The sequence below is a fragment of the Micromys minutus genome, assembly GCF_963924665.1.
Source record: "Micromys minutus genome assembly, chromosome: X".
Taxonomy (NCBI): Eukaryota; Metazoa; Chordata; class Mammalia; order Rodentia; family Muridae; genus Micromys; species Micromys minutus.
Genome location: NC_137970.1, coordinates 117126227 through 117145409, shown reverse-complemented (window position 1 = coordinate 117145409; position 19183 = coordinate 117126227). Strand labels below are relative to the sequence as shown.

The following is a 19183-nucleotide window of genomic DNA, read 5'->3' as shown; positions in this document are numbered from 1 at the left end:
TCAGATGGACTACTACCTAACTCATTTTTGATGCTAAAATAACACTCATTCCTAAACCACACAAAGACCCTACAAGGAAAGAGAACTTCAGACCAATCTCACTTATGAACATTGATGCAAAAATACTCAACAAAATCCTTGCAAACCTAATCCAAGAACACATCAAAATGATCATTCACCATGACTAAGTAGACTTCATCCCTGGGATGCAGGGATGGTTTAATATAAGGAAATCCATCAATGTGATCCTCCATATGAACAAACACAAAGAACAAAATCACATGGTCATCTCACTAGATGCTGAGAAAGCATTTGACAAAATTCAACACCCCTTCATGTTAAAAGTCTTGGAAAGAACAGGAATCCAAGGTCCATACCTAAACATAATAAAAACAATATACAGCAAAACAAAAGCCAACATCAAACTTAAAGGTGGAAAACTTGAAGCAATCCCACTAAAATCAGGAACTCGCCAAGGCTGCCCACTCTCCCCCTACCTATTCAACATAGTTCTGGAAGTCCTGGCTGCAGCAATTAGACAGCAAAAGGAAATCTAAGGGATACAAATCAGAGAGGAAGAAGTAAAAACATCACTTTTTTTAGATGATATGATAGTGTACTTAAGCGACCCCACAAATTCCACCAGAGAACTCCTCCAGCTGATAAACAAGTTCAGCAAAGTGGCTGGATATAAAATTAACTCAAACACATCAGTAGACTTTCTATATTCAAAGGACAAACATGTGGAGAAAGAAATTATGAAAAAGATACCCTTCACAATAGTCACAAAATCTATGAAATACCTTGGTGTGACTCTAACGAAGCAAGTGAAGGACCTTTATGCCAAGAACTTCAAACCTCTAAAGAAGGAAATCAAGGAAGATATCAGTAAATGGAAAGATCTCCCATGCTCATGGATTGGATGGATCAACTTTCTAAAAATGGCCATCTTACCAAAAGCAATCTACAGATTCAGTGCAATCCCCATCAAAATTCCAACCCAGTTCTTCATTGAGTTGGAAATATCAATGTGCAATTTCATCTGGAAAACAAAGACCTAGAATAGTGAACTCCATCCTCAAAACAAGAAGACATCTGTGGGATTCACTATCCCTGACCTCAAGCTATACTACAAGGCAATTGTGCTGAAAACTGCATGGTACTGGTACAGGAATAGGCATGTGGATTAATGGAATAGAATAGAAGATCCAGAAATGAGCCCTCAGGTATATGGTCACCTGATTTTTGACAAAGGAGCTGTAAACATTCAATGGAAAAAAGATAGCCTATTCAACAAATGGTGTTGGTCCAACTGGCACTCAGTATGCAGAAGAATGAAAATATACCCTTTCTTATCTCCTTGTACAAAGTTCAAGTGTAAGTGGATCAAAGATCTCCACATTAAATCAGATACACCGAAACTATTAGATGAGAAAATAGGGAAAACCTTAGAACAAATAGGCACAGGAGAAAATTTTCTGAACAAAATGCCAGTCACTCAAGCTCTAAGGTCAAAGTTTAACAAATGGGACTTAATGAGACTGCAAAGTTTCTGTAAGGCTAAGGATATTGACAAGAAAACAAAACGGCAGCCAACAGACTTGGAAAATATCTTTACCAAACCCACATCTGATAGAGGCCTAATATCCAATGTATACAAAGAACTCAAAAAGCTAGACACCAGAAAATCTAGCAACCCTATTAAAAAATGGGGTATAGAGTTAAACAAAACTTTTTCAATTGAGGAATATGAAATGGCTGTGAAACATCTAAGGAAGTGCTCCACATCCTTAGCCATCAGGGAAATGCAAATCAAAACAACCCTGAGATTTCACCTCATACCAGTCAGATTGGCCAAGATCCAAAACTCAGATGACAGCAGATGATGGCGAGGTTGCAGAGAAAGAGGAACACTTCTCCACTGTTGGTGGGGTTGTAAACTGATACAACCACTCTGGAAACCAGTCTGGCGATTCCTCAGAAAATTGGACATAGTACTACCTGAAAACCCAGCTATTCCACTTCTGGGCATTTACCCCTGACACACTCCAATATACAACAAAGATACATGCACCACAATGTTCATTGCAGCTCTATTTATAATAGCCAGAAGCTAGAAAGAACCCAGATGTCCTGCAGTAGATGAATGGCTACAAAAATTGTAGTACATTTACACAATGGAGTACTACTCAGCTATCACAAACAATGACTTAACCAAATTCTTAAGAATATGGTCACATCTAGAGAATATCATCCTGAGTGAGATAACCCAGTCACAAGAGAACAGACATATTATGCAGTCACTGATAGTGGGATGCTAACCCCAGAGGCTTCGACTGCCCCAGAAACAATTCACAAATTTGTGAAGTTCAAGAAAAAAAATCATTATGCTCAATCCTTAACACCAATAAAACATTGACCAATTCCGGGTTACATCCTGTTTTTTATGTACTTTTTGCTCATTACAACTAGTAAGACCTCAATGCAGAGTATCAAACCTTTTTTTAAAAAAGCTTAAAATTTTGTACATTTTTCTTTGTTTTTATTAAAATAAAGTTCTTCAATAAAACAAGAAAATGTTGAAATGCCTCAACAGCCAACATGACATTAAAAGTATCAGCTGAATATTGACTATGACAAATTCATGTATATTAACTCATTTAGTGCTCACAATGATCCTAAGATATAAACATTTTTAATTATTATGTCTAACAAATGAGAAGAATGCGGAGTACTGACTTCAACAACACCTTACCAGTGGGGCAGTTTTAGGCCCATGGCCAAATTCTTTTCTCAAAATACAATGTGTTTATCCAAATATATACTAACTCATATCAGAACAAACAAATGATTGCTGCAACAATAATAGCTTTTCTCATAACCATACACACTCTCTGTGGTAGGTTATATACATTCTAGTTTAACCCACTCAAAACCCTTAAAATAAATTATAATTTTAATGACTAGATTTTATAGAGGAAGAAACACAATTATATCCTGTTAGATGTCAGAACTACTGAGAAACACCCATGGTATTGGCAGCAAGAATAGAGTGGCTTACACTGAGGCTCTAAAGCTTGTTGGATTAAAACAGATAGTTAATCTCATATATATATATGAGATTTTGTACATACTGAGCCCATTGCCACCCTTTTTACTATGAATGGAGCATGCAAGAAACATCTGTGAACATCATAGAATGAGAAAGGAGCTAAGGTTACACCGTTTCATAGCATTCAAATTCACTTCTCACTAAATATTACCTCTTAAAGCTTTTATCACCTTCTATAATACCAAAAATGAAACCTAGTCTATTTCAAATGTGACAATTTGCATGTTATAAAGATTCAGCTGTTCCTTAATTCTTATCAACTTAAATTTTATCAGTAATTTATTCAATAATACACAGAATTACACAATGACTAATTCAGGGTGGAAGAAACTTACTCTTGTTTGGTATGTTTTTAACAGCATACATACAAATTAGCATTCTTGATAAATAGAATGGGGCATAGGTCAATAACAAATATAACTTATAAAATCCATTCAGATGTTACCCTATCTTTTGTCTAACTAGCAGACATAATTGTTGCAGAATAAGAATCAGGATTAAGGGTTCAGGAGATAAGAGCACTGGGTGTTCTCCTAGAGGTCTCACATTAAATTTCCAGCAACTACATGATGGCTCCCAACTGTCCACAAGGGATCTAATGCCCCTTCTGACATTCAGGTGTATATGCAGTCGGAACACTCTTAAGTTTAAAAAAGTAATCCAGGCTAATCATATCTGACCAAAGCATCAGAAGAATTCCAGGAATGCATAGTGGTCATAAGTCACAGAAGGGAACATGTTTTGAGGAACGGAGTAATCATGCAACTCCAAAACGGAGGTTATGAGATATAGTGTACACAGTTGAGAGTACAGTATCTAATCCTGTAGCTCAATCACGTGCCCCAAGAGTGGGCTGTGACTTATGTGGTTGCCAAGCAACACGAGGGGAAGGTTTTTGCACAATATTTTTCTGAATCTTTGGGTTCTTTTTGTGTCCTTGCAGTGCAAAATTCAGTATAAGACTTTCACTTTTTTAACTATAAAGACTTGCATGTTCTCAGTGCAATATTCAAAGTCAGTAGCAATCATCAGATACAGACAAAACAAATATCATACTTATATGAAACAAAAGGAAAATTTCAATTAAACTACATATATTTGGGCCTAAAGATCCAACAATTTCAAGGGCAAAAAGTATATATACAAAGTTAGGATGTGTTAAATATAGTTCCTTCCTCAATAAATCTTTGAATAGGCACTCATATCCTCCTGATTTTGCCTGACCTCATTAGAACTGCAATCAAATATTTAGAGAAAGAGAAAAATAGCTTACACTTTTTGTAACTTCAATGTGAACATTTATTAAAAAGATTTATACATTTACTCATTGATTTAAGGGCAGGCTTCATTTTAATTTAAGAAAATATTACAAATATCTCCTTAAATTGTCAGAAGTTATTAACTGTGAAAATTCCCATCTGTTCTTCTATGTGTAATAGAATAAATCAATGATATTATAATATCATAATGCAGTGAAAAATTGCAACAAATAATAGAAGATACTTAAAAACATGAAACAATTGAAATAAAGTAAAGGTACCACTGATTCCAAAAACATCCAATGGAACTTGATAAAAACATATATTATTTCTGGAGGACATTAAGGAATTATCTATGTAATGTATAAAAGACCATTGTGAATCTGAGACCTGGATGAAGACAAAAATTTAAAGTTTCCTGAATAAAACTTGAGTAAAAAATAGTGGCAACTGATAGACAGTAAAAGAAACAAAACACAGGAACATGGAGAGAGAAAAGGCTAAGCCCTCCCTGCATGGGGGCTTTGTCACGCGCCCACGCTTCCCGCCAGTAGGAACAGGCATGCAAGAAACAAACAGATTCTTCTGCGGATAACCTTTATTGTACAGCACTTTGAGCAGGGGGCTTCTTGAGCAGGAAACTTCTCTCTGAGCCGGGGACTCCCTACTGGGTTCTACTGTCTAGGCGACCTCTCATGCGCAGTCCCCCACGTGCGATCTCTCTGTCCAGTCTCTGTCCACGCGGGATCTCCCGCAATCTCTTTTACCAAGTCTCTCTCCACGTGGGATCTCCCGCAATCTCTCTTATCGGGTTTCTCTCCACATGGTATCTCTCAGCCATCCCTCCACGTGTGGTCTCCTGCAATCTCTCCACTCTCTTCCTCTCCACGTGGGGGAGAAAATGCACTGCTATATATGCCTAAGAGACTTGTGTTGCTACCTGATTGGTGCATCCTCCTGTAGCTCAATCACGTGCCCCAAGAGTGGGCTGTGACTTATGTGGTTGCCAAGCAACACGAGGGGAAGGTTTTTGCAGGCTGAAAAATGGGCCGGAAGCTGGCGCCATCTATTGGCACCAACGGCTTCCTACAGGGCTTGTTCAAGTGGCTGATATTCAGCTTGAAAAATGTGGATGGTGCAGGAAGGGTATTACTGGTGTTGACTTTAGGAAATTGAAACTACTAGTCACAAGAAGGTCAGGATGGCTGTTAAGGCTGGAATGCAATTCCAGGAAGGGTGCTGTTCAAGCAGGAACTTAGTCCACCAGAGGTTAGTGGCTTATTTAGGTTCAAAGAGAATAGCCTCTCAGTCATGCTCCTGTTCTCACTCTTCAGACTGTATGGTTAATTAAGGAGACAAGGCAGAATCATTATTAATGTTGCTTTTTGCTCAGGCAGGAGATAGTTATGCAAAGAAGGGCTTGAAGGAGAAATAGTTTTGATGTGTTCCTGGGAAATTGTTCTGGAAATTATAATCATTTTAAAATTCAAAAATTTTGGAAGAGATTAATGCGAGAGAGGAAGAGAAGCCCTGGGAAAGTGAAGATAAAGGGGCAGCCAAAGGAAACATCCAAGAGGAGTAAATGGTTAAGTGGGATGGGTGATAGGGAGACAAAGAAAGGACAATGGTGAGCTTATAAGTAAGGAGAAGTAATAGTAAAGGCCTCTGAAAATATCCATATGTAAAAGTACAATTAAAGAAGTTCTCTAAAAATGCGGTATACATTCAAAGTTTAAATTGTGTTATGTTATATAGATACAAATAAAATAACAACCAGACAATATAGACACCACAAAACACCACCACCAAAACCAAAACGAACCAAACAGACAAACAAAGATAGAAAGTACCAGGAATGGGTTGTCTCCTTCTGATTTTTTCAGTAGAGTCCCATCAATTCCCCTCCACAAATATTACATTATGGTGAATGGCATTGGTTACCATCCACAAACTGACTGTGCAACACTATTGTTGAAGATACCACATCCTTGAGTCATAAAACACAGATAAATCTAGTTGATGTTCAACTGAAAGCTTCATTGTCGCTGGCTACCTTTTATATCTCAGGAAGATGTTAGACATGCTGCTGGATGAGGAAAGCAATAATTAATCTACCTAGCAGTGAGTTTTGCAAACTACAGTAATGACCTGCCTGGAAAAAAATGTGCCCACTGCTCCAAGAGGGGCACAAATGATATGGGAGTAATCAACTTCCATTTTATTAGATTTCAGTTTCAGTCTATGAGAGGACACCCCTAACAGAAATTGTCCATAAGTCAAGATCCTGTGTCTAGACATGTCATGGGCTCTAGAGAAAATCCTATAACTATTTGTCTACTAAATGAAGATAGCATTAAAGTGACTCTGAATGGCTGACTTATGTATTTGTTTGGGGAAAACACAAGCTCTCAAAGTAATTCTTCATTTGTGCTTTATAAGGAAGTTCAATAAACTGATGTTTGAGCAAATGTTGAATTTGGGTGAAATTACACTTTGGTTTGTTCTTGGTGCCAATTTAACAAATACTAAAGTCCTTTTTCCTTTAATCTTTCCCAATTCTGATATTGTCAATTATATAATTTTGATTCATAATATTATAGAAGCATAGAAACTAGGAAAGGACCAAACAGGCACTTGATGGGAAAACTCACTTTTATTCATGTGAGCTCAAAGCCTAGGTAATTCTTTGTAAAATTCTAGCCTTTGCCTAAAGTTTCTTACAGAAAGGTAGACAATAGTGTTGAAAACCCTGTGTACATGATCATCTAAAGGAGGGTGTTGTGTTCCATGCCCATGAAGGGAAATTTCTGTCTCAGGTAGAGATGACTGCAGGAACAAACATTGCAGATATCAGTTCAAACATTCCATCCTTAACAAACAACATCTGTGGCTTGACTTTTGACCAGATGGCAGTGATAATCATTTCTTAATGCTGGATTTTGCAAGCAACTCCCTACCCAAGATAAGAGAAGGGGCTCTAACAAGTTAGCAGAGCTCAGCATACTTCTCTATTTCAGAAATTAACTCCTTAAATTCCTACATAAGCCACACTTTATAGGCAGGGATTGTCAGTAGCCTAATACAATACTGAATAATTTGATTTTGTTAGGTACAGATATAAGGAATATGTGTGTGGCTTTTCTTCCTTCACTACAGATAAAATCTTAAAAATTATCCAATAACCTCTCATTCTCCTATGATTGCATTGAATGAATGCATGAACAAGTTTCACTTATACAAATAAAATTTTTCTTTTATCTTTGTTGAAGTGAATATTAAGTCCATCTTTGTATGTGTTAACACATGCTATGCTAATGGGATCCTCAAACTCTGAATAATTTTCTTGAGTTGGTAAACTGTCACGTAGATATGTTTAGTGCTGTTGTATAACCTACATAATCTCTTACTTATAGAACTGCAATCATTAGCCTTCCCAATGTCTGCTGGCATCTTTCCTGCCCACAGAAATAGCAGCCTGTTTTTCAGTAATATTTTATACTATAGGCATATTATTAAATTAATTTCCTTAATTTTGAAACATAATATATTTGTTTCCACGTTTTACAGACAATAAAACCGTAGCTGAAACAAGTGAAGTTACTGTCCCAAGGATTAAATGTAAATGCATGCCCACCTTAATCATATGTTTTCCAAGAATTCTTAAAACTTCACAAATTCTGGAATTCAATTCTTAGTTCTTAATATGCACAAATAATAGCAACAAAGAATTCATTTGTATGAAAATTTATTTAAATGTTAATTACAGTTTTTAAAAGTCAACAAAAACGTGAAGGTGTCCACTCAACATAAAACTAAAACCATAATATATTAATTATAATAATAAAATACCAATTACTTTAAAATGTTATCTGTATTAATGTTAGAGAATGAAATCTAGAGCATAGTTCAGGCATGGAGCTGACTTAGCCCATGCAAGTCCCAAGATTTCTTTTCTTTTTTTCTTTTTTTATTGGATAGAATTTATTTGCATTTCAAATGTTATTTCCTTTCCCAGATTCCCTTCCATAGTCCATATTCCATCTTCCCTCCCCCTGCTTCTGTGAGGGTGTTCAGTAGTCACCTGCTTCCCTGCCCTGACACATTCCCCTACACTGGGGTATTGAGCCTTGGTAGGACCAAGAACTTCTCCTTCCATTGATGCCAAACAAGGCCCAAAATTTCATTCAAAGTATTGCAAAAAATTATTTCACAGAATTTCTGTGAAAAAGTACCTCAAGTGAAGTGTGAGTATGTTATTTTAAAACAATAGCTTGATTGTACCAGTAACTTAATTGAATATAGTAAAATACCAATTAGCATTTGAAGTTCCTTTAAAAGAAATTATAAATTTTCAAGAATGTTTAAATTTCTGTCTATAGAAAGATATGAGAAGGGGACGTATTCTTAATAAGCATGGCATCCTTTACACTGACTTTATAGACTAACTTCATAAATTGTGGCTTAATATCATTATAGAAGACATTTCAGAATGAAATAAACTGTTTCATGAAGAATTGCTATCTGCCAGAAACAAAACTTTTTCCTAAACTATCTATCTTAATACCCAGAGTCATATTCTCTATAGTTGATCATATCCATGGAAGATGAACAAATCTCAACTCAATGCTCGAATCATGTTCAAGAAGAAATGAGGAAAGAAATTAAAGATATTTTTAGAATTTAATGAAAATGAAAGCACTACATACTGAAACCTATGGGATGCAATGAAAGCAGTACTAAGAGGAAAACTCATAGATCTGAGTGCCTCCAAAAAGAAACTGGACAGAGCATACACTAGCAGCTTGACAGCACAGCTGAAAGCTCTAGAACAAAAAGAACCAAATACAACCATGAGGAATAGACAGCAGGAAATAATCAAACTCAGAGCAGAAATCAACCAAATGGAGACAAGAAGTATACAAACAGGCATGCCATGGAACATGTGTGGAGATCAGAAGACAACTTAAGGGAGTTGTTTTGTCTCTTACCATATGTCTTAAGATTGGAAATTTGGCCATTAAGATTAAATGCTAAGTGTCATTAATATTTTTATTTGAATATTTATTTTTATTATCTATGTGTATATCTCTGTCTTATGTGTGCTGGTATCCACAAAGACAAGATAGCCATTGGATCTCTTCATGCTGGAGCCACAGAAGGTTGTGGGCTACTGGAATAAGTATAAGTATAAATTCTGGAAACTGAATGTGAATCTTTTGGAAGAACAGCAAGCATTCTTTTTTTATACATTTATTGAATATTCTCTGTATTTACATTTCAGAGGTTATCCCCATTCACTCAATTTCATCCCCAATCCCCCTCCCATTGCCTCCATGTAGGTGTTCCTTCTCCCAACCACCCTCACCCCACTCAGCTCCTTGGCATTCCCCTACACTGGGAAAAAACAGCCTTTGCTGGACCAAAAGCCTCTACTTCCATTGATGGCAGAGAATTCATCCCTCTGCTGCATATGTACCTGGGGCCATGGTCTCTCCATGCGAACTCATTGGTAGATATTTTAGTCCCTGAGAGCTGTGGCAAGTTTAGATATGTGATAATTTTATTCTTCCCATGGGGTTGCAGATGGTTCAGCTCCTTCAGTCCTTTCTCTAGCTCCTTCAGGAAGAAATAAAGAAAGAAATCAAAGACTTTTTAGAAGTTAGTGAAAATGAAGGCATAACAAACCCAAACTTTGGGGAGACAATGAAAGCAGTGCTAAGAGGAAAACTCATACCTCTGAGCACCTCCAAAAAGAAACTGGAGAGAGAATACATTAACAGCTTGACAGCACACCTGAAACCTCTAGAACAAAAAGAAGCAGAAACACCCAGGAGGAGTAGACAGCAGGAAATAATCACACCCAGAGCAGAGATCAACAAAGTAAAAACAAAAAGAACTATACAAAGACTCAACAAAACCAAGAGCTGGTTCTTTGAGAAAATCAACAAGATCAATAAACCCTTAACCAGACTGAAGAGAAGGCACAAAGAGAGTATTTAAATTAAGAAAATCAGAAATGAAAGGGGAGACATAAGAAAACAAACTGAAGAAATTCAAGAAGATATCAAATCCTACTATAAAAGCCTGTAATCAACAAAACTGGAAAATCTAGAGGAAATGGACAATTTTCTAGAAACAAACCAGATATTGAGACTAGACAAGGAAACTCAGTGAGAAGAAATGAGTCTTAAGAGCAGGCAAAAGAGTCAGGAATATACCTGCCCTCACTGTTAGGAATCTCACAAAAACTATCATTCCTAGAAAAGTGATAAATTGGTGAAATGGTGGTGGTGATGATGATGATGATGATGATGATGATATGCTGATGATTTTGTGTCTGTTTGTGTGTGTGTGTGTGTGTGTGTGTGTGTGTATGTGTCTGTGTATATGTTTTATTTAGTTGGATTGGTGTTCCTATACATAGATTATAATATATTATATTTCATAAATATTCACAGTTGTTAGTTATCAAATAAAATTTAAAAGAAGATCTCCCAAATATTTTTAAAACAAAACAAAATTGCTAATTAGCTTTCTGTGATAGCCTCTAAGAACATAATTTAAATAATGTGTTCTTAAATTTAAATTGAGCATTTCTAAATTATCATTTACAGTGAAAGACTATACTATGAGTTGCATCTGAAATAAAAGCCATATTTTGAGACTTTTCAGTATCTACCTTATCAGTACTATCCTAACTCATAATTTTGTCTTTTGCTCTTCAGATAGAGACCTTCAAAATCTTTCCAATATTGCTATCATGGGAATATAAAGATAAGAAAGCAGTTTGTGATTTGACATTTAGCCGTGGAAGAACATTCTTCTTCTGAGAAGCATTTCCAATTTTCTGTTCAGAGAGATTTTCTTTAGGGTGCAGTTGGAGTAAATGCTCCACTCTCCCATGCTATAAAAATTCCATAAGAATTCCCCTGACACTTCGTGTGATTTTTTTCAACAGACAACAGAACAAAAGATAATTTTGGCCAAAAGAAAATTTTTGTATTTGCCTACAATACCAGATAGACATAGAGAATAAAAAAAAGTTTTCCATATTCACACCAAGTATTATATTCATAATAGACAAATGCAAAAAAAACATTATGAAGTTATTGATGATAAAATATTTCAGTTACCTATAGACACACAGAGAGAAATTTCACAATGATACATTCAATTGTTCAGTTAATTTCAACAACTTTTAAACTTTGAAATCATTTATCATTCTTTTAGTAGGTTTTTGTAAGAAATGAGTTTCATTGTGGCATATATTTTAATTATATATAATCATGCCCATTCCACACACACATAGACACACACACACAGACACATACACACACACACACACACACACACACACACACACACACACACACACACACACATAATTTCTCTTCATATTCATGTACTACTGATTTATCTGTCTTTCATTTTTTTCTCTCCCTGATTCCACTCTTCCTAACATTATCATTTTGTTCTCTCATGTGCAATATGTAGACCCATACACACACAAGTGCACATGGACAAATATATTCAAATCTAGATTCCAATATGGATGAAAGCATTATATATGTTGTTCTCCCCCCAATGAGTCTCTTTTGTTCTCTTTTTTTTTCTCTAGATTTAGACCATGAATCATCTTTTAAAGAGCTCTGGTTTTGTTGCATTGTGTTTTTAAATGTCAGTGACCCCTGTTTCAACAAAATGAACAATTTCCTTAGCATGCACTTCTTCATGAGTTGTCCTTAGGCTCTCTCTAAATCCTTCATTCTCCTTAACTGTCTGCTTGTCTCCTACAGGATTTTAACTAAACAGCACACTAAACTGTATTAATTACTTTAAATTAAGCTACATATATTACCTATGTTTCTTGTTTATGTGACAAAACTCCTGATTAGGTGTAACATAAGTAACAATGTGTTTCCTTCCATGTAAAGTTGGAGGTCAATTATAGCAGTGAACTCATGCAGCTGGAACATTTCACCTATAAATAGTAAGACAGTGATTAATACTAGTGATCGGCTTGTATTGTATTTTGTATTGACTCTCGGATTCCATTCCATGGAATGGTACAGCTGACAGATATGGTGACTATTCCTGCCTCAAATAATCTAATTGAGATAATACATTATGAACATGTTTAGTGCGTTTAGATCTCCTAAGATATCTTAGGTCCTGTCAAGTTATTAATCAAGTTTAATCATCAAAACTCTGTCCTTACCAATTTGAAACCAAACTCATAGTTTTGTGACAACAATCATCTACCCTCAGGCCCCATAATTTCGTGGGCCCTTCATAATACAAAATTCATGAAGCATGACACCAAAATCCCTCTCCCATCTTGAATCTTTATATACTCAAACACTGCATTAAAAAATAAGTCTAAAAACACCTTTGAATCTTAAGCGTGTCTTTTCTATGAGCCCTGAAAATTTAAAACACAACTTATATGCTTCTAGTATAAAATAACATTGAATAAATGTTACTTCGTCAAAAAAAAAAAAAAAAAAGAATAGAGCATATCACCAAGTGATAAGACCAAAGTAAGATTAAACCCAAACAAAGAACAAAATCCTGCAGCTCTGTGTGTAGATTTGGTGGCTCATGATTGAATAATCTTGGCACCAGTGTGCTTGAGTAATCTCCCCCCTCCAGCTATTCATCCTGAAGCTCATACAGCCTCTATTTTGGGCTGACTCCATTCCATACCTATGGCTCTGTTTTATGGATACCTGGCAGCTCTGGCATTTCCAGCATTCTATGAGGCTCCACTGCAGCTTAGGTATCTCCTTCATAGCTTCAGAAAACAGCCTCCCAGGACCTCCTATTTGAGATTCTGGAACAGTTACACACTGCCTGCTTCCAGCTGTTCTGTAAAACACCGAAGAGTCATGAGATCCGGAATTCTGCATCTTTTATACCTGCAAAACCAATACCACATGAATAATGCTGCCAAGTATTGTTGCCAGCTTGAAATGTATCTTGGCCTCCTTGGCCACGGCTATATCCAGTAATAGTTTCATTCTACACATGACAGAAGCAATCTAGTTTATGAATCAATAAATGTGTTAAGCAATAATAATATTTGTTCCCTTTTATCCTGTTCTGTACTTATCAGAAACCAATTTTATTCTTGCTAAGAGTGTCTGAGATCATTCACTTAATGGCTAAAATCATTTTGCACATCCAAAAGAACAAAGCTTTGTGTTCCAGTGATCATAATCATTCCTTATCATATTTGCCTGGAAATTCCTGTGTTGCAAGATAAGGAAACGATTATGGTTACCAGCCTTGGGAGACTAATTTAACTCATTATGCAAATGAATTATAACTGCATATTCAAATGATGCTGTGTCATCTCTTATTTTAGAACCATAAATAGTCATATGATACAATTAAAATAATAGCACTCAAATTATATTAATAACTAGGAGCAAAACCTATGAAAAGATATGAAAAAGATGATTCAATATCATAGTATTAAGTCATTTGATCCAAATAGCTTTTATTAGAGCCACTAAATATTGTACAAATTTTGGCTAAATATATTTTAAATGGAATAATGTAGCAATTGGGGTTCAACTTTTTAATTTTGCTTTTGAAAGGAGTGCTTTTTAGCATTAATTATAACAGAAAATAAGTAACAGTGTGACAAAATTGAATTGCTAACATATTAATATTTTAATAAGGAATTCCAATTTTCAATTAATATTAGATAAAGTTCAAAGTACATATAGTATTTTCTAAACTAATATAATTATGTGTAATAATTCAACTACACTTACTCATTAATTTCTTACTTATTCCTTTTGGAGAATACCATTCATCTCAGAAATAAATTTATTCCAACTTAAGATGATTATCTTAAGAGATTCTAGACTACATTTAAAGGTGAAAAGCTCAAGCATCAGAACATATAAGTTTAATTTATATACTTCACTCTACCTTAACAGGTGACCTTGAGGAAACTGCTTTCTTGCAGATTGAATGTTGAATTCTAGGGCTCCAGGGTAGTAGTATTAGTAGTTAGTATGTGAAAACTTCAAGAAGTAAAAGTAGAATGCACTTGAGGAAAGTTAGATCTTTGGCCTTGAAAAGGATAATGTAAACATGCCTTGACCCTTCATTTTGGCCTTCTGGGTACAATTAACTTTCTTCCAACCACATGCCACCTGCTATAGGCACAAAGGGATGAGGAAGATCTGTATTGAAACTTCTGCAGTGATAACCAAAAGGAGACTTTCTTCTTTAAAATGATTTATGTCAGATCATATATTACAGAGATGAAAAGGCAATTATGACAGTTTTCAACTATGGAATTCTGTTCCCTGTTCTTCCAAAAAATGTCTTGCCAACCACCAAGCATTTTCTCTGATAAAATTTTGGTTTGGATGGCAATTAAGAGTAGTCAATGTACTTCAGTAACCGTACTTCATTGGCAAATGTATGTGAATGAATGTTCTGTAAGAGTAATTTACAATTACATAATTATACATGCTACTTAACTAACAAATGCCATTTAATATCAATCAGTCTTCTGATGTTTAAGAACTATAAATTTAAAGCACAAAAATTTTAATATTCTCACTTCACAAGAAACTTTATATATTTGCAATACTTAATCATTACTTCTTTCGTGGTTTGCTATCAATTTCTTTTTTTCAAATACATATCAGAGCACTCTAATTTAGTTTAATACACTAAAATTATTACTTTTCTATTTGCCTTAAAAATATACTAAAATTGTAGTAAATAGGAATAGATATAGTATAATCTTACAAAGATGAAGAGAAAGGCAGAGGAAACTACTTAACCACATCTCTAAAGACAGATATCAAAGTGGTAAATCATTTAGCTGAAACTAGAGGGCTGAAAGAAAAATGTCTTTAGACAAGAGCAGTAGCAATAAGGAGTGAATACATTTGCCACTTAGCATCTCTAAAAGTTCAGGTATGGAGGTACCAACTAAAGTAGAAGGTAATATAAGGATAAAGGCTTCAAGTCAGAGAAATATCTAGAATCCTTTATATAGGAGAGTTAGACTTTTATTCATGCCCATTGGCCAATTCCTTAACTCTGCACATTCTTCCCTTGGACAGACTGAAGGCAAATCATCATTTGGGGATGACCTTGAAAGAAATATCAAGGCTAATGTTATATTTCTGTAAAGAAACAGACATTTGAGCACCTGTGAGATAGCTCAGAGAATAAAGACCCTTGCTACTAATGTTGGTGGCTTACATGTTAACCCCAAACAGTCCTATGATATGGATTCCATGACACTCATGGGCCTGCCACACAAAATAAATAAAATGGATGAAGCTTTTAAAAATATATTGATAAAATAAACTGTTTAGCCTTGCATGAAGTCAGAATAAAGCCATATAAGTAATAAAAAGTAGAGAAGTTTTAAGTGTGTACGTTTGAGAGAAAAAAAAGAGTGTTATATAAGTCAATAAAAGTTAAATTTATTGGCAAAAATTAAATGAAAACAAGAAATTAAGGAATCAGTCTAAATATAAAAATAGGATAAAAAGAGCTCAGATGGGTGAAGGTAAATATCAGAATGATAGTACTATATAAGGTGGGGAGAAAGCCAAAAACACACAAAGTAATGAGAAAAATCAAATCCTTTTAATTTTTAATTTTATAATATTTACGGGCCCTGGATTCAATGGATCATGTCTGTGAGTCAAGGACTCTCAATCCAGAGACAATGGCCGCTATGGGATGGAGCCAGAAGACGTCATTGAAAGTAACTGGAATGAGCTTCCATGACATGAATCTCACAAATCCCTCTTCCATGATATTTATGCTTATGGTTTTGAGAAGCTCTCTGTCATCCAGCAGCGAGCTATTATTCCTTGATTGCTCAAGCCCAGTCTGGGACCAGGAAAACAGATCATTTCCTTATCATTCTGCATCAGATTGAATTAAATCTAAAGGCCACTCAGGCTTTGGTTCTGGCACCCACTCATGGATTAGCTCAGCAGATACAGAAGGTGGTTATGGCACTGGGAGACTACATGTGTGCCTCATGTCATGCATGTATTGGGGGCACCAACATGAGTGCTGAGGTACAAAAGCTGAAAATGGAAGCTTCCCATATCACTGTGGACACCCCTGGCCAGATATTTGATATGCTTAGCTGGGGATACCAGTCCCCCAAATATATCAAAATGTTTGTACTGGATGAAGCAGATGAAATGTTAAGCCATGAGTTCAAGGATCAGATCTATGATATATTCTAAAAGCTCAACAGTAACACACACACAGGTAGTTTTGTTGTTTGCTACAATATCTTTTGATGTCCTTGAGGTGACCAAAATATTCATGAGAGACCCAATTCGGATCCTTTTCAAGAAGAGTTAGCCCAGGAGGATATCTGCCAATTCTACATCACTGTGGAAGGAGAGGAGTGGAAGCCTGGCTCATTGTGTGACTTGTATGAAACACGGACTATCACCCAGGCAGTAATCTTCATCAATACCAGAAAGTAGACGGGCTCACTGAGAAGATGCATACATGGGATTTCCCCATTTCTACCATGTGTGGAGATATGGAACAAAAGGAACGAGATGTGATTATGAGGGAGTTCCGGCCTGACTCTGGCAGATTATTAATTACCACTGACCTGTTGGACAGAGGCACTGATATTCAGTAGGTCTCCTTAGTCATCAATTACGGCCCTACCACCAAGAGGGAAAACAATATCCACAGAATTGGTCAAGGTGTTCAGTTTGGCCAGAATTGTGTGGCTATTTACATGGTGAAAGAAGACAAGAGGACTCTTTGAGACATTGAGACTTTCTACAACCCCTCCATTGAAGAGATGCTCTCACCATTGCTGACCTCATTTGAGGGACTGTCCTGCTACCTGGCCTAGCCCATGGTTCAGTCTTGGGTTGGGGGCCAAGGAACAGTTGGAAGGGGAGGGAAGGGAACCAAGGGATGGACATCTTGTTTTTGTTTTGTTAGTTCTGTTTTGATTTCTCTATCTATCTATCTATCTATCTATCTATCTATCTATCTATCTATCTATCTATCGCTGAATAAATGTCACTTTTGAGGCAAAAAGATAAAAATATTTCATATAAAACTTTGTAAATAAATGAAATCATTACAGATCCAAATCCATACAACTCAGTTATTTTCTATACACTTAAAATAAGAATTCACAGCAAAAGCAGTAGAGTTTCACATTAAATTTTATATTTTCCACATTGACTGTTTTTTTAAATCATATGTATTCACTATGAAAAACAAATTCATGACAAAATTAGAACCATAAAAACAATCAACTTTATGACCTCTTTCATAGTTTGTTTTCATTTCCTCCTTTCAATGTTTTGTCATTCATCTGTTCCTGTTTGTGTGCTTATTCTATTTTTTCATGTTACATTGTACCCACATGTACATTTGCTTCTATGTATACGTATATTATTAGAATTTTGCATATGAGAGAGCACATGTGCTTTGTCCTTTCTGAGATTGTTTAACTACACTTAATATTATACATTCTAAGTCTACTAATTTTCCTGCAAATTTTCAACTTAATTTTTCTTTGAAGCTGAATGAAATTCATTTATGTTATAATTTAAAAATTTTATCAAAAATTTATTAAATATATAGGCTGATAGTCTACATTAAATAACTTGAGAAAATTATTTAACCACAGAAAAGATGAATTAATCTTTCTATGCTATTTAAATGACCCTGACTCATGAGATTAAGAATTTCTCGTGATTCTTCCATATGTATCTGATTCTATGGGTAAATGTAACAATTCCTGGATAACTCTATTCTTAAAAAGCTATGGCAGGAATAATTACATAGGAATAACATAGGGACATGTCTTCTTGGAAATATTTTAGTAGATAATTCTAAGAAATGCAGCAAGTGCCATGTTGAAATGTTGGATTGAGAATCTGCTTGTGGCTGCCTGAATTGCTGAGTTCGGAATTGTAAGGCTTATCCTGGATCTGAGGCCTTCCTGGAGTCTTCTGTACCCAAATCCTGACCTGAGAGATCTCCCAGGAGTGCTCTCAATCCTAGGCACACAACTTTTGCTCCAATAACTATCCCAAAACAGATCCTCCAGAGTACACAGGGCATAGGAAGCACAGAACAGCTTGTGACAGGAGCTTTCTAGTCTCTATCTGTGCCCAGAGATAAGGCTGTCTCACAGCCTTGTATACATAAGAGAGAGAGCTGGTCTCCCAAGGGTGCTCTCATTCCTAAGATTACATGCTCACAGGCCTACAGGCTCACAGGAGGGACAAGCTGCAGTCAGAGACAGCAAGGTTCACACCAGAGATAACCATATGTCAAGAAAAATAAACACAAGTTCTAAAACAACAGAAACCAAGGCTACTTGAAATAATCAGAACCTAGTTCCCTGCCACAAGTCCAGAATAATCCAACACACTGGACAAGCAAGATTTGAACTTAAAATCACATCTCAGGATGATGATAGAAAACTTTAAGAAGACATAAATGACTCCCTTAAAGAAATATGAGAAAACAAAGATAGAAAAGTAGATGTCCTTAAGAGAAAACACAAAAATGCCTTAAAGAATTACAGGTCAACCAAACAGATGAAGGAATTTAAAAAAACCATCAAGTATCTAAAATTGGAAATAGAAACAATAAAGAAATCACAAAAAAGAGACAACCCTAGAGATAGAAAACCTAAAAATGCAATTAGGAGTCATAGATGCAAGCATCACCAAAAGAATTCAGGAGATAGAAGAGAGACTCTCAGGGCAAGAAATACCATAGAAGAGATTGTCACAAGAGTCAAAGAAAATGCAAA

At 35.7% G+C, this 19183-nt stretch overlaps 1 pseudogene across 1 annotated transcript; it reads left to right on the top strand.

Annotated features, from left to right (window-relative positions):
- The first annotated feature begins 16024 nt into the window (after positions 1-16024).
- LOC308415228 (eukaryotic initiation factor 4A-I-like) lies at positions 16025-17229 on the top strand (annotated as a pseudogene). The gene has a single exon. The product of its transcript is annotated as a eukaryotic initiation factor 4A-I-like (transcript).
- The last annotated feature ends 1954 nt before the right edge of the window (positions 17230-19183 follow it).